Source organism: Coptis chinensis, chromosome 2 (genome assembly GCF_015680905.1).
Source record: "Coptis chinensis isolate HL-2020 chromosome 2, ASM1568090v1, whole genome shotgun sequence".
Lineage (NCBI taxonomy): Eukaryota > Viridiplantae > Streptophyta > Magnoliopsida > Ranunculales > Ranunculaceae > Coptis > Coptis chinensis.
Window position 1 is genome coordinate 109,259,558 of NC_141457.1, and position 22,996 is coordinate 109,282,553.

Here is a 22,996-nt window from a genome sequence, read left to right on the forward strand (position 1 = left end):
TCCAGAAATTGAGTATCGATAAATATCCATATCCTGATATTTTGTACTATGGAATGTCCTCCTTAAGTCATTATACCCTGCTAGAGAACCAGAGAAGAGAAACTAACTGTTGCCAAATGCAAAGGCGTTCACGAAGGAGTGTTTGCTGGGGATCAGGAGATTATTAAGGTTTCCAAAGATGAACATTTTCTGGGGCTTTTGCATCTCCTGCTAGTTTTAGACACAACGGCAAACATGAATTGATGGACTGTACACTTTTTCGCCTCTAAATTAGTATTGACAATCTAAACTAGTTGTATTTTCTCAATTTACCAAGATGACAACTATATAGTAAAATTTTCATGCAGAAAAGTTAAACTTGAACCTAGCTAATAATGGCAGAGCAAAACCTCTTCATATATAGTAGATATTTCTTCAAGTTCGGGCACCCTTTTCTGTCAACATGTAACTTACTTCCAACAACAGCTTCATCAACAAAAGTAAAATATAACTACACTCTTACTTCCTATTTTTCAATTATTGGATCTTGGATGAGAGCCCCGGATTCTCTCAATAGACATACTGTCAGACTGCACTGGTTCATCTCTCTCTGAGATGTCATCAGATGCAATAGTATTTCCTTTGGCGGTTTCTTCTGCTCCTTGTCCAATCTTTCTCCCCCAACACCTTTCTGCTACCTTTTTGTTTATTGCCGAGTATAAGCTGAACACCTGCAACAACCATAGTTTGGTCTCTCAAAAAATTCAGTAAAAAATTATCGAATAATACTTGTAGCTCACTGCATTAAAAGAAATTTGAGGCATTGAGCAGATCAATCATGGCCCACTCAATAAAACCTACACGCCATATTTCAAAAAGATCTGTGTCGGATACGTATCCACGTGTCTCCATGTCAGACACATCGTATCCGTGTCGGATATGGACACACGTGTCCGTGTCAATGTAACTTAGAATAAAACCTAGATGTAAGAGAAGACCATAAGTGAACTGAGCTCAAGAAAATAATGTAGCTCCTTTTCAGAAATATATATAATGTCATAGTTAGTGCATATTGAGGTTAATTGAACCAGATTCAATGACTACCACAAACAGCTCGAGGTAGAAGATTATCTGATGAGGTTTCATGATCATTCATGACCTCATGGGGTAGGAAAGAAATTGGTAAAAATGCAGATAAATCACGGGTTCAGTTATTCAGATTGATGGAAGGTCATTTAAGCGGCTCAAAATATTAACTAATAGATTTCATTTACAGACAAGTATACGTGCACACACACACACACAAGTACTCGAGAAGAAGGCTCGTATACCTCTTATGCGGTGCATCTGTGGGGTCCAACGAAAAGAGAAAGTAAACAAAGCCAAAAACCGTGGATCATCATAATCAGCAGAAGGTAGCTTGTCCAAAGAGCACCACCAACTGGATGCATACTAGCTGCACTGGCGCTTGCTGCTAGAGACAACAAACAATCAAACCTACCACCACAATTCACTACTTTAACTAGGCTGCAGTATCTGAGAAGGCGTCACATTCGATTATTTCTTACACTGACTATTTGGAGCGCCTCCCATATCATCATGCAGAACACAGAAATATGAGTTCACGGGAACATTCAAGGCTTGTGGATCTGGTGGTGCAAGTTACAACTTTGACATATTTGCCACGAGTACTTCCCAAGTAGCATCTAATGCCTGTCGTAATCCAGCCTAGTTTATCAACTGTGACGGAGTTCACCTCACCAAAGCCATGTACAAGGCAGTCGCCGACTTGCTCCTGCACGGTGGATATACTCATCCTCCATTTGATTTCCTGCCAAGTAGTAGAAGGCGAGAGGGCTAAAATGATCATCACCAATTTAGATATGATATGAGCAGAGTCTGCAAAGGTTTCAAGTTATGTCAGTTAAACTTACAGGTCAGAGAAAATAGATATGTTCAAAAGTAAGATATTAATTCCTCAGTTTTCTAGCTTTGGACTCCCGAACAAGAAAATAAAAGACCAGTTTTACCCATTCCATGGGCTTCACCCATGAGCAAATTGACACATTTGTCAGTCTGTAGCAATGAAAATTCTTCTCATACAAGGATAAATGCACTCCAAATTCTAGAATACTAACAATCAAATCCAACCCTGCTCCATATGTAAAACGAAAAAATTAGTAAAAACTACCCCTAATTGTGAATATATGGATGGATATATTATATAATCTGTCAAACACAACATGACATGGTTGAAAATATCCAACACCCTACCTTTAACCACAGGTCTTATAGTTAACATAGCTGAGACTCCTACCATCTCAGCCCCACATCCAACCCATACTCCTCATCATCTTGTATGTTCACTTTATATCTTCTCTATAAAGCCTCCCTCTTAATAACCGCTTAAGCTTGGCACTTGAACTTGTTGACTGTCCTACTAGGAGGCACAATCAAGAAACTAGACAAGAAGTTAGTAGCCACTTTTCCAGAACCCACAAAGCCATGTTTTCTTTCACCCTTCAACTTGGTGCCCATCCATCCTTGCCATATTTACTATGTTCACGTTCAAGAATTCATGTACGTAAGGCTAGGTCAACACTCTTGGTACATACCTCTGGTGCAGTGTTCAGAATCAAACAGTTATCTATCACAATCAAATGGTTAAACCAAAAACTGACCAACATTCGACAGCTAACACAAGTACATCGCATACGACTTAAAATGAAGTGGTGGATAAGTATGCAGCCCAATTCAAAATACAAAATGAGAATGAGCACAGATGATAAGACTTTTCAAAGAAGAACAAACGATGACATAAAATTTATAATAGTAAACATTTAGATCAATAGTACCAATGTACCTCCCAAATTCTTAAACAACTAGACATTTAGTAACTTCATGCTATAATTTTCTTTTCTACCGAGCAATATATATATATATCTTTTCTGCTCGCTCAAGGAGAAAAGAAGTTCCAATAATAAGACAAAGCAGGGTTAAAGCTTTAAGTGCTACAAGAAAAGCATTAATAGCCCAAAAACGAATCACCTAATCGACCCGTGTCCATTAACCACAAACCTGATTCAAAGTGTTTTTTTTTTTGTTAAAACAGCATGAACAATAAACTAAATATTCAACAACTATAATCGGGACTTGGTCCATTAAAAATGCAAAATGTATAATAAACATATACCAGCTAGGTCTTTAAGTAGAGTTCTTTAATATTTAACTCACAAGTGCAAGATATAAAAAGAATTCCTATTCATCTGAGGGCTTGTCCACCAATTTGGAGCCGGCTGTGGTGGCTTCAGTATATTTGCCTTCATCAAAAGGTTCTCTAGCATGTGTCAGTGCTTCTGGCACCTCAGAGTTTCTATAATCCCCTGCCATCACAAGAGAAGTACCAAACAGATAAAATACTGTGACCAGAAACAAGATAACAGTAAAAGTTAAAATAGAAATCTTACACTAGCATACAGATGATACATAAAATGAAAGTAGAATAACGGATACCTACAACTCAATGCCACGGGATAGTTTCTTTCGTTATATGCTGACACATGTGCTTGTTAACGCTCCGGCTGTACAGGAGTCTTTGCAACACAAACCTAACCAGTGTAAGCTATTGATATTTTAACAGCACAAAGCACTACAATCTTTGGTCTTCAACAAAAACTATTTAATATGTGAATTACCAATAAGATTTCCTTTCGCCACTGGATCCAGATGGATTTGAACCATCAACCTCTCCACTAAGAGTGCTCTAACCATTTTGAGCTTATGAATCCATTAGAGAAGACACAATGATAAATATATTTGCACGAAATATGTATAATGAGATTATTTGTAACCAAACAACTTTGGACTACATGCTTACTTTTGCTCCATATCTGCAATATGACCCAACACATCAGTTCCCTACACATCATAGCTTATTTACCCTTGATAATTAGGTAATAGCAGAATGTCAAGGACCTCATTTGAAAAGGCAGACGACAGTCCACTAACCACAAAGTACGTGGTCCATCCCAAACCTGGAAAGCATAATCTCCCAATCTATAAAGCAGAAGAAAGCAATAAATCATGTAGCATAATGGTAATTGTTGGAAGTTATTGACTCCCTTTGGGAAACAAATGCCGCCCTATAAAACCACAATGGAGGCGGAGCGAGTGCTCACCTTAGTTCACACCAATGACGACATATTCCACGGATCTCTACGGTTTGATTTTCACATTCTAAAAACCGGAGATATCACTCCAAAGGAGTGAAGGTGCTTAAACACAGAATGGTATCAAATACACGATTAAAATAATAATAATAATAACATAAAAAACAAAAGAAAACTTAGGGAGAGAGAGAGAGAGGATAGGAACCACTTTACAGTACAACACCAATTCATCTTTGGTCACATTTATTTTCCCCACATCAAGCATAATTGGATACGTTTTTAATCACACAAACCATGTAAACGCTCAAGGTTTTTGTCTGCTAACAGTATTCAATTATGTCCTAGACAAAAACTCTTGGCCCTTTTCACTTCAATACTAACAACAAACACATACACATACACAACAGGCATTAGCAAGTTAAGGTTTCAGCAACAACCGAGCTCAGCATATGCTTCCTTAACACCGAATCTAACAACCACAATGTTAGTATAATAGGTGAATAATCAATACGAGAGATACGTAGTATAAATACACCAGACCTTGAATAAAAAGTATTTTATCCAGATGTATATCAATTTACCTTCCCCACGTATTATTACAATTATTAGATGCAATCAGAAACTATAGAACAATAGATAGAACACTAGCAAATAGATTTAGGACACAGTTGACAATACCCAACAGTCGAACTTCAAATTTGAGATAGAGCTCCAGTAGCTGTTGTGATCTCTTAGATGCGCTGGGTAATCAAAACAACAAACCAATTATTAGACTGATATTATAAGTTATTTAAATCAGAATTATTAGGTTTACTTCTTTTTGTTGGTAAATCAGACCTGGAATATTCATCGCTCCTTCTCGACCGAGTTGTGAGATTTCCAAGTGAACGCTCCCTTATTTATTTAAATCCCCACGTGCGAAACACACTACATTAGAAATTTGTAAAACCATAATAAAAGCCCACCAACGTTTGGGCCTTCATAGTGGACTATTTCTATGTTTTAGGCCTTAAATTAAGGCCTAGGGTTTTCGTGGGCTCTGCATAGTGGCCCGCTTAAAAAAAGAGGATTGGGTTGACCGTCGTTTTTTCTGAACAAACTTCCTCCCTCTCTGCATAGTTCCACTACTTCGTATCATTCTATTCAGATCATCCAGTAACTCCAGCACTCGCAAGCCATTACTCATTATGCAAACTAAGAATTGATGTAAACTGAACTCCTTTTGAACTTGGAGGGACCCTGTTATCTGGACAAACTTTCTGATTCTCTGCATTTACAAGTGATTGATGGCGCAACTTTCTGTAAGTTTGCTTCAGGAAATCTTTGTCAGAATCACCTCACGAGGATTTGAGGTGTGACCCAATTGTTGATCGTAAACACTAGCTTTTTTTCTATTGGATTTTACATCAGCAAGAGGCTGGCTGACCTTCAAAAATGGACATGATACAAGTATAAAAAACATATACCAAAACTACTTAAAGCATACTTTCAAGCGATAATTTGTAATATCCTAACGATGTGGCCTGACTTCGTCATCAAAATGTCACTATGAAGTCAAATTGTTTGAACAGAAATCACATATAACTAGGAAAGTGCAAAGAAAGGGCCTCATACAGAGACTTGTTTTTGCATCCAGCAAGAGATTAAATTTGACGATTATTATACGGAAAATAGTGATCAAGCAAATACAATTTTATGCCCTAAATACCTCACATGGACATAGCTTCGTGATCAAGCAAACACATGAAAGTAGCGACAGAACTTAAACAGATAGGACTTCAGTGGAACCTATTGAGTTTACAGATAAGACTTGTAATGCAGTGGAACCAATTGAGTTTTTTTTTTTTTTTTTCAAACCGGTCGATTGAAAATGCAAAGTGTGTTATAAATCCAGCTAGTTCTTTAAGTAGAGTCTCCTAATATCGTACAAGCGCAAGATATAAGAAGAAAGATCCATACAGTTGAGGGCTTGTCCCACAAGACCCACAATTTGAAGCCGGCTTAGGCGCCTTCACGATATTTGCCTTTATTCAACAAGTTCTCAAAGCTGTGGCAGTGCTTCTGGTGCATCAGAGTGTACAGTTCCCTGGCATCACCAAACAGATAAATCACTGTGACCAGAAACAAAGATAACAGTAAAAGTCAAATAGAAATCTTGCACTTCCATAGATATGATGCATAAAAAGAACGGAGAATAACGGGTACCTATAACTCAAATCCCAGAATAGTTTCTTTCCTGATATGCTGAAGCATGTGCTTGTTAACGCTTTGGTTCCAAAGGATTTGCAGCACAAGCATAACTAGTTCTCAGCCGTAAGCTATCCATATTGGCATATTCTAACAGCGCAAATAGCCAATCAGATTTCATTTCAAAATTGGATCCAGATGGATTTGAACCATCAATCTCTCAATTAAGAGTGCCCTAACCAGTTTGAGCTTATGAATCCATTTGCCATTAGAGAACAGACATTAACATATACATCTGCACCAATTATGTGCTAACAAGAGTATCTGTAATTAACCAACTTTGGACTACATGTAAGTGGGAAATTTTGTCCTACTGCCTTGATCGTATTCACTTCCCCTTTTCTTACTTTGGTTCCATATTTGCAAAATGACCCAAAATATCAGCTCCCAAACCATCATAACTTGCTTACTCTTGATAGAACTAATGAAAGAATGTTGAAAACCTCAATTGAAAAGGCAGCCGACTGTGCTATATCCAGAGGGTGGTCGGTGGTCCAGCCCAAACCTGTAAAGAATAATTCAAGCCTAGTTATAAAGCAGAAGAAAGTATAATGGGTTCGATGAGTAAAGATAGGTTCCTTTTTTGCCTTCTTTGCTAGAACACCAAGAGCAACTGTTCACATCAAAAGAACTAAGAAAATGTGCTAGAATAAATCAAAACCCTAACCACTACTCACCTGAGTTAACAACAAGCACCTACTTATTCCAAGGATCTCTAAAGTTGGTTCTTCACGTTCTGAAATCCAAGCATCAGTCCAAGCTAGGAAAGAAGGTGCCTTAATATAATAGTGTACTACACGATAATAATAATAATAATATAATAATAGTAATACAGAGAGAGAGAGAGAGAGAGAGAGAGAGAATGTTCAATTGATATCTTCTCCGGAAAGCTTCTGTTAAGGAACATTGAATTCAAGGAAACTAGTGTTAAAAAAGTTATAAAAATAATGGAGGCTACCACTTCTCCAAAATCACACAAGCTACTTAAACTTGGTGCTTGGATTGTAGAGTGTCCTTCTAGCAGCATTGGAGGTTTGGAACATTCAAGGAACCAGAGTACCACTTCTCCAGAATCACATAAGGCCATGTTCCCATAAACAAATAGTTATCACTTCAAGCGAACAGACATAAACGAATAATGTTTATTCGGAATGTAGGTATACAACTACGGACTTAAAACCAAAAACTGACCAACATTCGATAGCAAACACAAGTACATTGCACACGACTTAAAACCAGGTGGTCTATAAGTCTATGGTGTAGACAACTCTGCAGCACAAGCAACTAACTTGTAGTCAATATACAAAAAGAGAAATTCACTAGATTATAAGACTTCTCAAAGAAGAAAACGATGTCATAAGAAATTAATATCAATAGTACCAGGGTACATCCCCGATTCAAACACAAGTGGACATATAGTAACGTCATGCTCCAGTTTTCTTTTCTGTTCACTCAAAGAAAAGAAGTTCCAATAATAAGGCAAAACAGGGTGAAAGCTTAAGTGCTACAAGAAAAGCAGAACAGCCCCAAAACAAATCACCTAATCAACCATTGTCCATTAGACATCAAATTCCACCTAAGACAAGTGTAAAATAAAAACAAAACCACATAAAAAGAAACCAAGAAGATAATACAATGCAAATTTATGTACTGAAACAAACATAAAAAGAAACACACATACAAAGTGATTCTCAAGAGCTGAGCTGCTTTTTTTTTTGCAAAATCACATTTAATAAAGTAAATTCAAGAACTTGAAACTGAAAATTCGTGAAACAGTAAAGAAAATGGATGAAATAATAAGAAATTAAGAATCTGACAACCCAATAACTTACATAAATGGAATTAACCGGGACAAAAAGAAACATCAGTAAAAATACCAACTACTGGAAAAATAAGGACATTAAAAACCACAAAATTAGAAGAAAAACTATTCAAGAAAATAAGTCAATGAGTGTAGGGGATCTAATAGATATAAAAATGTGTATAGTAGATAATGGGCATAACCTTAATAACTAGAAGAAAAGAACGCATCACAAAAAACCAGGAAATCAATGTAAATGTGAGAGTGTTCAGAGAAATCAACAACGTGGGTATGTTTGATGGTATGGGAGAATTTCGATTGGTAGTCTTACTTTGTAGAAGAGGAACTCCCATGAAACAAATAATTATCTTATGTTTGCTCACTGCCCCGTGAAATTTCTCCTTCTCAAGGACGGAAAAGCACATTATGTAAATACCTTCTACATCGCGAAAAGCTTCACTACAAAGTGAGATGTGCACACAAGCATTCTTCCATGACATCAAGTACACCCTTCATTTGAACAAAATATATTTTTAGCAAAAAACAAAACATAGATTATGATGATTTGGAAAAAAGGAAAAAAACAGTATTGTTCAATATAGAAAAAAAACCTTTTCTAAACTTGGAGAAACAAGGGCAAAATAAAAGCGTAACAGAGAATTATGTCCTGGACGCCGGCAGTCCGCCACTAACTTCTCGCTTTTATCACTTCAACACTAACTCAGGTTTCACACAGCACTTAGAAAGCTAAGCAAATGTTTTCTTAACATCTACCCCCAGAAATACGTGACCAATAAATATGAGATATGTATAAATATAGATCATACCTGAATACAAAGTATTTTACTTTAACCTTTCCCAGCTATTACAATAGTCCTCTGAGTTATTTCCTACCTCGGGAGTTAGGACTCCCAAATAGCAGGCGCAGGCGCCCCCCCCCCCAGTTACACTAGGCTGCGTATACTTTAAGGTCACCCTCAGCCTTTTACACTGACGTAATGTGTCATCAAGGATATCTACACAACGTAGTAGATGCGATAACATAATCAGAAACTTTAGATTTGATGAAAATCTAGCATTAGAGACTATGACATAGTTGGCAACTTGGCAATACCCATACCAAACAGTTCACAACTTCAAATTTGGGATGGAACTCCAGTTGGTGTGCTCTCTTTGTGGGTGTGATGCGCTGGGTAATGAAAACAGCAAACCGATTCAAAATTACAGAATTAGTACAATTTTTAGACTGATATTATAAGTTATTTAAATCAGAATTTAGAATTATTAGGTTTACTCCTTTTTGTTGGTTAAACAGACCTGGAATAGTAGAGACTATGGTGGTAAAAACCCTAGAAATACCATCACTCTTTCTGAGCAAAAACCTAGAATTCTGAATTGTGAGATTTCCGAGTGTAGTTATGACTTGTGAAGGGGTCGGTCTCGTATTTATAGGTATTGGAGGGTGGGGGTGCGTAACATCTACGATACCGTGAACCTTACGACATACAGATTAAACACGTGACAGCTAACAAAAACGCGTTTTGGACACGTAATGCTAGTCCCCACGTGCGAAACAGGCTGCATTAGAAATTTTAGAACCATATAAAAGCCCACCATCGTTTGGGCCTTCTTAGTGGGATATTTCTATGTTTTGGACCTTAGAATACACATAGCGGGATTCCGATGAGGTAAGAGCAAGTCCAATGGAGTGCTATATGGGCTGCTAAAGGCAAATATACCCCAACAACCAAAATGTGTTTCCAATGGGGCTGTTAAAAAGCTCCTAAATTTGGAAAGAGCCATAAACCCAACCAAAATTAAAACCTTTGCTAGCAGCTGCCATAATAAGTTTTGGGAGACGGACAGCACAGTTTATGTCATCCATGTGTTAAATTTCGACGGACGGCAGAAACTGTTCCGTCTGTCCAAAAAAAATTCAACTTAAGTTGCAACTAATAGACAGACGGCAGAAACCATGTCGTCCATATCCCTTTAGCACCTCATCTTCATCCCTCCATTGGAACGGTTTTTCTGTTTAGCGCTTGTCAAATTTGACTCTCTTGCTATTTAGCTGACGTGGCGCCCTTTAGCAGCTCATTTTGGCAGTTCTCCATTGGACTCGCTCTAAATGAGTACCCCTTGACACCTCTGTTTAAATGGGTACCCATCGTTCGCTTTCTGTCTCTGTGGTCTTAACAAACTCCCTCTGCCGTGCCTTTGTTTCACCGAGTAGGCTCACCATAAATCAGCACTACTTGGAGTCAGAAACTGATGAATAAGTTACCTAAACAAAAGAGTGGTTGAGAAACCAATCCAAACAGATTTCACTAGCCCAGAACTAGTATTAGTTCTAAGTGCTAACTCTGTCCAATATTATCTCCATTTCCAAAGTAAGAATCATGTCCAAGGACAATATAGAGAATTGGCTTTAATTGATTAAGATCCGAGTAAAGCTTGGAATTCTATTATCAAAGATCACTGGCATGTCCGACCAAAAAGAGAGATCACTTGCATGATTTTCACTCACCATCATCGTCAATTTATGAAACTTCAGCAGGTCAAAAACCCAATAGTTTTACCAAAACTTTTGAAAGTACACCAATTGTCTGCTGTGAGTTGTTTTCCCAATCCCAGCCACGTAGCAGACTCATCAACCTAATCGTGTCAAAAAATGTCATATGATGAATGCAGCAGAACTTCAAATCTATCTAATAGTCAGCACTAATTATTCTGACAGAACAAAAGGAGCCTAAAGCAAAGAAAGGCTACTAATCTTAGACCCTAGGCAAATTGTATTATGAACAAGCAACTCATCTCAGTGTTGTCCAATATGGAACCTGTCACCAAAGAAAATAAAAGAATAAACAATTCTGAGAAGAAAGGGGAAAGGGAGAGACAACAAAAATAGAAGGAAAACTAGTCCTTCTCTGCCTCCTTGACACTTCTAGTGTACACTCTCGCTAGACATTGGGTGGTGCATATATCGTACATTACCTTCACAAAATACAGAAGTTAAATAAACAGACTGAATCATAAATCGACTTACTGTGATCTCCCGCCCTAAAAATCTACTCTTACCAGCCATCAAGACTCAGCCTGGTCAAAAGATTCATGTAGACATTCAATCATCCGAAAAGGCCTCACCAAATTTCATTACGTACGCGATTCCATAAATTGATGGCAGCTGCCAAATGGGTTGAATGTCTAGATATGCATCTGTGCCCACAAACAGGATAAATGTAAAAGTCAGATAGAAACCTTCTACTGGCACATGTATGATACAAAAGGAGAACAGGGAATAATGGATAGTCGGATACCTATCACTCAATGCCAGAGAATGGTTTCTCTTTCCTGATACTGGTGCACAAACATATCCAGTTCTTAGCTGTAAGCTATCCATATATTTTAATGGCAGAACACTATAGTCTATGGTGTTCAACAGCATCTATTATATTTGTGAATATATCATCAGATTTCCTTTCATACTTGGATCCAGATGGATTTGAATCATCAACCTCTCGACAAAGACTGCTCTAATCATTTTGAGCTAATAAATTCATTAGAGAGCACACACTAACAAATATATTTGCATAAAATATGTACTGAGGAGAATATTTGTTACCAAACAACTTTTGACTACTTGTAATTGGGGGCATTTGTCCTCAACTGGTTTTGAAGTTATTAGTTCACTGTCAGCTTTGCTTACGTTTGCTCCATTTCTGCAAAATTACCCAAAAGATCAGCTCCCTAAACATCATAGCTTGCTTACCCTTTGAGAGAAGTAAAAAATGACAGGAAGTTGAGGACCACAGCTGAGAAGGCGGACGACATTCCAATAACCAGAGAGTGTTCCAGCGCAAACCTGTAAATAATATAAAGCAGAAACAATCATATAGCTTAACAGCAATTGTTCCTTTTGTAACTCAAGAGACGAGATCAGTTTCATTTTAACCTTCTTTGTTATAACACCCAGGGAAACTTTTCACATCTTAAGAACTAAGAAGGTGTGACGAAAATATGTCCTACTTGTTCCAAGGATCTCTAAGATTTTTTTTTTCTTGTTATGAAATTCAAACATAACTCCACGGAAAAAAAATGTTCCTAAATTTATTTTTATGTCAAATACACGATTAAAAAAGAAATCTAGGGAGGTATAGATATGTAGGAGACGAATCACTTTTAAGTAAGATCCAAATTTGTCTTTTGTCGTACCTTTGTTCCCCCCATCAAGCAAAACTGGAACTATTCTTTTTCACGGGAAGGCCTTACAATGGATGCCCGTTTGACCCCTTCTCTTTCTCTTCTCTCCTTTTCTCTCAATTCGCAATTTCTTTCCTTCCTTTGAGATTTTTTTCTGTTCACAATCTCAAATTGTTCCTGCTATTTCTCCTTCTCCTCCACAATTATCATTATTGAACACCTCTCCCTCTCAATCATATTGTTCTTCTCATTCTCCTCCACCATCTTGTGATTTCTTTCCGTTTCGCTCACAAACACTGCAGCGCAGTATACCAGTATATTGATATATTCCTAGCTAAGTCCATTCACCTAAGTAAAGTCTGCAAGAGCTTTAATTAGTGAAATCACTTAGTCATGTATCACGAAAAGATTACCTTAGAAACTGAGGCATATATGTCATCTTAGAAAGCCTCCATCAATGACAACATATACTCCATTGGTAATGGGAGATGGCCGCGTGCTCTTTTCGTGCGATGTTGGTAGTTGAAAATGATTTATCTTATGTCAAACTCTAACACAACGAATCGAGATTACCATATAATGAATTTACATGTATGACATTAGTATTCTACATCATAAGTGTATCAGGAAAATAATACATGCGTAAATACCTTTATGGAAGTGAGACAAAAAGGAATAATTGATGCCAACACGATTCCTTAGTCTTAGCAGTCAAGCGGCACTTCTGAGGATATCAGACTGCCTCTGATGTTTGGATCCCTCGAAAGAACAACTAAGCTGTTGTTGGACATCTCGTCTATGTCTTCTCTGTTACCTAGTATCAAAGGGTCTGAAAGCCAGATAGGTTATAAATAAAAACTATTAAAAAGAAAATATATGCCAGGATCAAGAGAAAGAATAAGGGCAAACATTAAATACTTCTAAATACTGTCAAGTTCAGGATTTACCAACTCCATAGCACTTGGAAATGTTTGCTCGCCCAAAAATCCTTGAGCAAAGTCGTCACAAATTTCTTAGGGTCAGAGTGTCACACAATCATGGGCTTGTGAGTAGTTGGAAATATCAAATGTTCTACAGCAAAGAGTTCAATAAGGGCAAACATTCTATTTCATAAACCTGCTTCAGATTAAATAAATATAATGTCAATTCATACAAAAGAGACATTACTTGTAAGGAAACATGACATGGAACCAGTGTTGAAACTTTTATAGGCCATAACTCAATATTACATTATTGAGAATGCTAGCGCCAACTGGCGTATCAAGGTCCATGAATGGTGTGAGATCACAATCACCCCAACTGACTCTTGCGACACAATTAAAGTCCATTTCCAGGCAAGATAACCTGAAAACTGGGACTGATTAGAAATCCAATTCTGAAATATTTCATTGCAATCAATAGAGAATAGATAAATAATAAGTAATACAATTATTTCTACCTATAAATTAGTTCTAATCTAATACCAGTATAGTATAAATACAGATTTTACAAGCCAATCCCTATATTATATTATTAATAAATGTTAAAAAAGTGGATTTACCAACTCGGCTAGCACTTGGAGACTTTTCCTCACCCAAAAATCCTTGAGCAAAGTTGTCACAATTTTCTTAGGGACAAAATCTCATGCGATCATGGTCTAAGGAATTGGAAATGTCTCACATAATCTGCAGCATAGAGTTCACCAAGGACAACTGCTATGTATTTGATTAACCTAAGTCAAATAAGTAAATAGAATGTCAATTCATACAAAAGAGATACTTAGAAAGAAACATGGCATGGGACCAGTGTTAAAATTTTACAAGTCCGAACTCAATACTAGATCGCTATCAGCCTATTGTTAGAATAGTTGTATGAACACAAAGAACTAAAGTAGAACGCGAAGAAGAACGAAGAATAAATGAAGAAACAAGGACAAAGAAGATAACTAGGAATAACCAACGATGGCGGATTAGTCGTCCTTAAGGAAAGATTTAAGCCCTTCCAATGGTGCGAAGAAAGGCACAGCATGTGGCGTCTTCCTCACAGGATTCAATGGTTAACAGCTGACCGACTTTGCACTAGAAACGCACTACCCACAGAACGACAATATAACTCTCTCGACGGCCGGTGAAGAAGAAGAAGAAAAAATGACCGGTTTGAGTTTTCATTTTTCTCGAGTTGAGTTTCGATCAAGTCTATTCTCTCTATGGACTCAGTCCTATTTATAGAGGTTAGGAGGAAGAGAGACCAACTCCTAATAGAACACTGAAACTTGCTGCTCAAGAAAAAGGCAAAACAAGTTTAGGCTATTGGTCAAACCATTACCCACAACAGTAAGCCCAAGCCCAAGCCCAAGCCCGAACCCTACCCGATGTGGTGGATAACTAATGTGGGACTATCTACTATGCACTAAAGTGGAGAGAACACCATTTGTTCATCTCCTCCACTTTGCACACACACACTAGTATTTAGAAATACACAAGAGATTCCAACAATCCCCCACTATTTCAAAATACTAATAGTCCCCCACTATTTTGGAATAGGATATTACAAAAGAAAAGAGTTAATGAAATGCCATAGAGAATCGAAAAAACAATGCATAAGATACTGGTGCTTTTCGGGCTTGAACCAGTCATAGGGTAACATGTCTTATAATACGTGAAAGTGGTGGATTAAAAAATATTTGAACCAACATTCCCTTGTAGTAAAATAGAGGACATGCACCCACATTGCTCTTTCATTATATGCCTGTTCTGCGGTGTTGCGTTTTTTGGCCCTTGCGCTGCATGTGTTCCATGAATGCTCTAGAGTACTTGCCTGAATACTCATAAGAACCGACCCAGTTCTACATTCACGTAGGTGGATATCCATCAAGTGTACATTGCAGTTAAAATACACTATCTCATTATAAAAATGGACTATGGATTCCAATAAGAGTAAAATAACTCATCCTTTCTCATTGCAATTCAAGTTATACAAAGTATACAAAAATGCTATTTAGTCATAGGGTGGGACGTCTCAAAAAAGAAAACGATAGCATAGAGAGGCGACGAGGTGACTTGTTTTTCCCTTTGAACCTAATTCATGGGATCTCCAATCACATGGGTGGGGTTGCCGTCGATTGTAAGCCCTCTATCTAAGGCAAAAGTCTCATCCCCTCGACGATATAACCACTTGCCTCCAAAGAAGTGGTGCGGTTAGACATGTGGCCAAACTAAGTCCAACCTAACATAATCTCTAGCATTTGCTTGATTAAGTTATATCTCAACTTACATGTATTCTTTTCCCATTGCACATAAGATAACATGTCTTAGCTATTGCAATGAGGCGGTTGCAAAGCATATACACATCGGGGAGGTGTTTAGAGCCAATGGGAAGATTTGCCAAGAGGTTGCTAACCCACTCAAAGATCATCACATGCCTTTTCTAAGGCGATTAGCTTGGATGATATCCAAGACACTCAATTTTCACCAAAGGTAAACACATAAACATTATTGGATCCAGTTTATAACATATTACCCTTCTAACAATGATGGAAATATACTAAATATCAGTCCATAATCAATGGCTCTGCTATAGTACTTGGATAATCTGACAATATACATCAAAGTTCCTTATAAGAACATAATGGGTTATCAGCTCAGTATGCCATTAATGTAGGCAATGTCATGTCTCACATACATTATCCATCAAGTACAATTGGTTACCAATGATATTGACATATTTAGTATGAGAAAACACAAGAAGATTATTTTTCATAAGATGGATATTTCCACAAAAGGTGTTAACACATGCTTACTATCATAATACCCATACTTTTCAATGAAAAATATTTCTACTAAGTGCTATAACAATATAATGAGACCAACATGAGTTTTAATTCCTATATTCACCCGGTCCATTCAATTCTCGTAGTGCCGAAATTCCCTATACCATCGGCCGGTCACGGTTTAAGGATGCCATGTTGTGGCCTTTAACCATATTCAAACGTCAACATCTTCTTGACATGAATATAGTAGTTCAGAAATGAGTTTAACAACATAATAAACTATCATTTTCAATGACGGTTTATGATGTGTTTCAAATAGAAATTTCTCTGTCTCATACACATTCTCAATGCTAGCACTCATGATATTAAATCATCTAAACAAAGAGAGATTAACACATATGTCTTGCTTTGCTCTAAAGAAAGTACACATTTTTTATCAACAACGGTACTTTGACATCCATATGACACTAATATGTTGTTGAATTGCTCATGCCATTTATAGGCGCTTGAATCAACTCATACAAAGATTTAACTAAATTGTATACCTTCATTTCATCACACCGGTACTACTTGGTATTGTAGTTCAAGACAACTACTCAACTAGAGTCTTTAGAATTCGTAGAAGAAATTCTAGTTATATGAGCAAGGTTTCAAAATAGTATAAATCTTGTCTCTGATTGAAACCCCTTGGCTATTATTATTAGCATTGTATTTTGCAATACAACTATCATGTTTTAGTTTTCTCTTAAAGATCCAATTCAACTTATAGATCCCCCAATAAAACAAAAGTCCAGTTTAGAGGAGTTGTATCCTTCAAAAAAGGACACTTCTCATAGACAGACAACTTCCTTATAGGTTAATGAATCTTCCTCAAGAAACATATAAATATCATCACCGTGAATGGTGGATATACTTACTGATAGTCTTCCAAATTTCTTATTCAAAAATTATGGGATCCGCTTATGTAGTTAATTATGATCATCCAACCACTCTATGCCAATTTCACAGAAAGCACATCCTCAAATAAAATTAGCATATAAGACATTCAATAATAGTGTGGTATCTACAAGATTGTTATCACTCATGACAACTGAAAACAAACATCACTATTATGAGTTTCACCAATGAACATCTACTAGATAATTCTAGGTCTCAAAAAGAAATTTCTTTTAGATTCATTCACAATAGCCTTGGCAAGACACCCCCCACATTTTCAAACATTTTTGGATAGGCCCAAGACCTTTCCATACTTTGTAGTTCAGTGTCTTTCCAATTATCTTGTGAGATGAACTATGGTAAAACGATTGTCATGCATGGGTCACCACCCCCCCAGTTCAATGGTTACTCAACCTAATCAAACTTACATGCAAAACACATTATACCGCTTACAAACACTAAAAAGAAACAACAACAATAATATGCACTCTTATGACAAGAATATACTTTTCTCAAGTCTATGATTCTGGATCATATTAAACATAGTCATATTATGTTCATGTTATCTATATGAAAGGAAATCCACAAAAGATTCTAATGAATCTTAAAGAATAGAAGAATTAGATGAAAAGGGTTTTACCCGAGATAATATCATTATCATCATTCTTTTCATCATTCAACATTCCAACTGTCATAGGGAGACAATCCATGCACTTGTACTTCACTTTGGCTATTTATCCATAGTCATAGGAGGATAATGCCTAATAAGACAATCTACAAGTGTTACATCTCCTTGTCTAAAATAGTCACTAGAGGATATTGATTGTTTCCCATATTGTTTCCTCTCGTAGACAACGATGCTCATTACTTAATAATATATGACATGGTTAAACTTCATGTCAATGTTAAATAATGCATTCATGCCAAACATGGTAAATATCATATCATAGGTTCAGGAAAAGTAAACTTTAACTGTACCCCTCACAACAAAAAGTATACGATATTTAAGCAAATCTAGCCACTGAATATGCAAAATAACTGAGGACTTCACCTCCTCTTTTTACATGAGCTCAAGCAAGATAGGATACCCTATCAACAAGACCTCAAGTACTACCACAACATCTAATGGCTCAACCCATTAATGTCTTCAACTAAAAAATTTACCAATAAACTATCATTAAGTTCAAAATAAATCCACAATGATTAATGTCCAAAACTAGCATGCTACACAACTTTAACATATGCTATATTGGATATAAGCTACAAGTTACTTCATCTAACATGTATTTTCACAACAGTACAATTATAACCATCGTCTAACAACACGTTCACTCAATAAAGGTAAGCAATTATGCATTGAATACATTATAATTACTATCCAAGATTTGAGTGTGGTTGATATTAACTATCTTAAGGTCTCTCTTAAACCATATACATACATCTACATATGTACAAAGAAAATTAATATCAAACTACTTCTAGTCAAACCAATTAATTCCTCAGTGATAAACACGTATAATTTGTTGACTAGATTATTAAAGAAGTTTAAGCTTAGGGATTTCCCTCCTAAGAAAACTAGCATGCAACTCAAGGCAAGAATATCACCATATAATTAAACCAAAAGAATTGCAAAGAGTGAAAGAATACGATACCTAACCGATTGAAAAATCGGATTACCATATTTTCCTCCTTCTAGAAAAATAGTTCAAAAGAACTGTAATTCTAAACCAGCTCAGGACGAATTGGGTATCAAGCCTTATACCACTGGAAAGCCCTTTGAATCAGCTATCCAACACAAGAAGCGGATTGCAAAACCGAGCTCTGAGCTGAAAGTTATAGCAGTTTCGTAACGAGTGACTTGGTTTGTCAAAAAGACGAACTTTGACGTTTTTCTTGATAGAAATCTCATATTTGACTCCCATAAACGTAGGAGAAAGGTCTACAACCATATAGGGTTTGATAAACCACAAAAGATCAATAAATATTCAATCTTTAATTGGTTTCCCTACCAAAAACGAAATTATTAGAAAATTTCTAAAGTCATAACCCAATAACACAAACAATAACTCAAAGTAAAAGACTTATCTTTTTGATTGTCGATTAAAGCACTCTCCTTTGTTCTACTACAAAACTCTTTCCTTAAGATTGTTAGAATAGTTGTATGAACACAAGCAACTAAAAGTAGAACGAAGGAATGAGCAATGAAGAAACAAGGACGGCAGTAACTAGGAATAACCAATGCGCGGATTAGAACGTTCTTAAGGAAAGATTTCGCCCTTCCAATGGTGCGAGTAAAGGCAGCGATGGCGTCTTCCTCACAGGATTCAATGGTTAACAGCTGACTGACTTTGCACTAGAACATACTACCCTCTAGAAACGACAAATATAACTCTCGACGACGGTGGAAGAAGAGAAGAAAAAAAATTTGGTTTGAGTTTTGTTTCTCTCGAGTTGAGTTTCGATCAAGTATATTTCTCTATGGACTCACAGTCCTATTTATAGAGGTTAGGAGGAAGAGAGACCAACTCCTAATAGAACACCTTTGAAACTTGCTGCTCAAGAAAAAAGGCAAAACAAGTTTAGGCTATTGGTCAAACCACTACCCACAACAAGAAGCCTCCAAGCCCAAGCCCGAACGAACCCCGATGTGGTGGATAACCAATGTGGGACTATCTACTATGCACTAAAGTGGAGAGAACACCATTTGTTCATCTCCTCCACTTTGCACACACACACTAGTATTTAGAAATACACAAGAGATTCCAACACCTATCACCAACTGGCGTATCAGGGTCGATAAATGGTGCGAGATCACTATCACCAACTGACTCTTGCAGAACAGTTAAAGTCCATTTCCATACAAGATAACCTGGCGAAGTGGTAAAAAATGTGACGAAAACAGATTTACAAGCCACTACTCAAAATTATATTATTAAATATAAAGGGTTTTAGTCCCAAGATCACAGCAAGTCCTAGGCTCCTAGCAATAAACTAGATATTCATGGAAGTTCAAGATTCTACCATTCAAAAATAATAGATTTAAGTAGATTCCAAGATACATGCTCCTCTATTAGATTTTAAAAGCATGGACCGGCATCGATAAAATAGTGTTTTCAGGGTCTGTGCTACCTTGGTAAAGGGGTCGCACTTTTGTTTTTCTTTTGCATTTCTAACATTTAATTGTTTTTAGTTTCAACCAACTTTTATAGATATGGCAAATGCATGTAGATGTACATACCACAGCTAAAGGCAAGTTTTACCACAAGACAACTGACTCTCCTAACTGCAACCTTTGCATCATACCCATTTCTTCTGTATCTCTTGCCTAGTGTGAATCATTACCATCTCAGCCACATCCAACCCAAACACATCAGCTTTAACTCTCCTCTACATTTTGAATGTTCAATCGCATCAGCCTTAACTTTCCTCAACATTTTGAATGTTCAATTGATATCTTCTCTGAAAAGCCTCCCTTGCTATAATATATGCCTAAACTTGGTGCTTGATTTCGTCAGTTTTATTTGTAAGAAGTAAGAGGTTCATGTTTTATCAAATTGAAGAAACTCGAGTGCGAGGGGAGGATATTAGCATATTCTCTGTCAAAAGTATACATGATAACTTAAGTGAGAGTTTTTAAAAAAAAGAAGCAGAAAAACACACAAGTTTTAGAAAAGAACGCAAAGTTTTAAAACAAAGGAAAAGTAATTTATTTGTATGTAAGAGGTGCATGTTCCAAACCAGTTGATATATGAAGGACATATCACTGATTAGATTTCTAAAAGGAAGTATCATGGATTTATTTCATTTGCAAAAAAAAATAAAAATAAAGAAAAGGGATGAATTTGTCCAGACTTTTCAAATTTGTGAATTTCTGTATGAATACAGAAAGTACTTTTGAATTGAGGAAATTCTTGACTCGGCTCATATTCTCTGTCAAATGTGTTTCAGCAACATGTGTGAAAGGTTTCAAAAAAGAAGCACAAGAGGAATATGTTGAAAGTTTGGTGTTTACAAGTGACTGAATGAGATTACTTTGATGAACAAGTCTCACATGATGCAAAAGATTTCCATGAAGTAGGAAAGCAAAATGTCAAGTGAAATTTCTCCACGCCCCTCACGCAATGAATTCTTCCTTAGAAAAATTCACAAGCTTAGAAAATACCTTTGCAAATGCTTCTTACTACATGAAACTATTCTACTACCAAGTGAGATGTACCAGCAAATATCCCCTAAAGAGTAAGTTGTAATACGTAAGACTTTTGAAATCATGGAGACATATACATTTTTTTTATGGAAGAAAACATTTTTTCAAAAACAGAAGCAAAAAACAGTGAGTTTATTTTTTTTAAGAAGTCACTTTTTCAATAATGTTTTTGAAAAGTAAATTGAAGACAAAAAAAACACAATGGATCCTTGTTTTGAACTTGATACAAAACAATAAGTAAATCACTTGATACAAATGAACTTCCATGGCAAGTGAAATTTCTCCATGAATTCTTCCATAAAAAAAATTCACATTAGCAAATGCATCTTAATTACAGCCAAAGATGAGCATCAACTCAAACGACTTGGGCTGCTTCTTATCCCCACAAAGTAGAATAAACAAATTGTTAAGAGCTAGTAATGAGAATAAATAAAAAAAAAAAAAAGTAAAACTTAATAGCGTTAGAGAGAAAGAGAGAGAAGGAGAAAAAGGAAGGAAGTTTACCATGGCAGAATTCATCTTTCACTTTGACGCAGTGATGAACCAAACTAAAGAAGAGGTGTTGATGTCTTTTTTTTAGAATCAGATCAACTGATGACTCCGAGTAGCGTGGGAAATAAGCGCCATGGGTAGCGTGGGAATTAAGCAAACCGTGTGAAAGAAGGTCCAAAGCCCGCCCAATTACCCTTCGAAACAAAGCCCAGTCCATTGTCTTCCTCACGCAGTCACGCGCCTCTCTTATTAGTTTTTCGACTGCTGGCAAGACCATATCAAGTTTATCAACGGATCCACCAACTTCTGTTTCTGTATAGTGAGTCATTTTAAAAAGTATTTTCTTCAAGTAACAAATTTTGCTCTAGTTTCGTAAAACAAATGCAGATTTATTTCCTTGATTTTAAGAAATTGTTAATAACAAACTTCTGTATCAGATGACTGTTACGTAAACGAATGCGGAAGCGTGACAATTGGACAATGGAGCCATATCCTCTGCATCATCATTTGTTCCATCACCTGTAATCACTATTTCTGTGTCTTCAAATGGAACATCAACTGACTGACTATCCATGGTTGCCAATCTACTAGATCTGAGAACTATCTAGACTAGGTGAAGGCGCATCAATCTCCACTGGCTTTGCAATACCTCTTTGGCCATACTCTCCACCGGAGAGTCGTCCGGACTTCAACATAGAAGCCTCATCAAATGTCACATCTCGCTCAAAATGAATTTCTTATCTTTCGGATCCCATAGCTTATAACCTTTAACTCCACTTTTCGGACCCACAAAGATGGCTTTCTTTGCTCTAGGATCCAACTTACCATCTTTTGACATGAAAGTAAGCGGGACACCCAAACACACGAAGGGAATCATAATCCCGGCGGGTTTACGGACCAAACCTCCATAGGAGTTTTATCTTCAATTGCGACCCGAAGGCAACTTTGTTAACAAGGTAGCATGCATAACTCGCTGACCTCGATTTCAAAACGCTTTGCCCAATCCAAAGATTGGACAACATACAACGCGACTTTCTCCATTAGAGTACGGTTCATACATTTCTCACTACCCCATTACATTGCGGTACCTTTCCGTAAAGTGCCTCTCTATTCCCTCATTCGACATACTTGCAAGAATGGATCACTCGTATATATTCACCACCATTATCGGTTCGAGTCTTTTGATCTTTTACGCGGTCGAAGTTTCAATCAACTTCTTC

The 22,996-nt window shown here is 36.8% G+C and overlaps 1 long non-coding RNA gene across 7 annotated transcripts; it reads right to left on the minus strand.

The window, feature by feature from the left end:
- Positions 1–375: 375 nt before the first annotated feature.
- Positions 376–21,869, minus strand: LOC147520419 (uncharacterized). Of its 7 annotated transcripts, XR_015212614.1 has the most exons (16): positions 21,789–21,869; positions 20,319–20,676; positions 13,937–14,107; positions 13,564–13,740; positions 13,344–13,467; positions 12,409–13,225; positions 9,024–12,058; positions 8,808–8,912; positions 7,073–8,706; positions 6,354–6,900; positions 4,986–6,234; positions 4,158–4,888; positions 3,857–4,035; positions 3,675–3,756; positions 1,311–3,587; positions 376–710 (listed from the first exon to the last, which is right to left on the minus strand). It is a non-coding gene; the product is annotated as an uncharacterized LOC147520419 (long non-coding RNA). The 7 variants fall into 7 exon arrangements; XR_015212613.1 differs by having other exon boundaries at positions 1,311–3,572; positions 7,073–12,058; XR_015212617.1 differs by having other exon boundaries at positions 1,311–3,362; positions 3,497–3,572; positions 3,675–4,035; positions 7,073–12,058.
- Between the last annotated feature and the right edge of the window lie 1,127 nt (positions 21,870–22,996).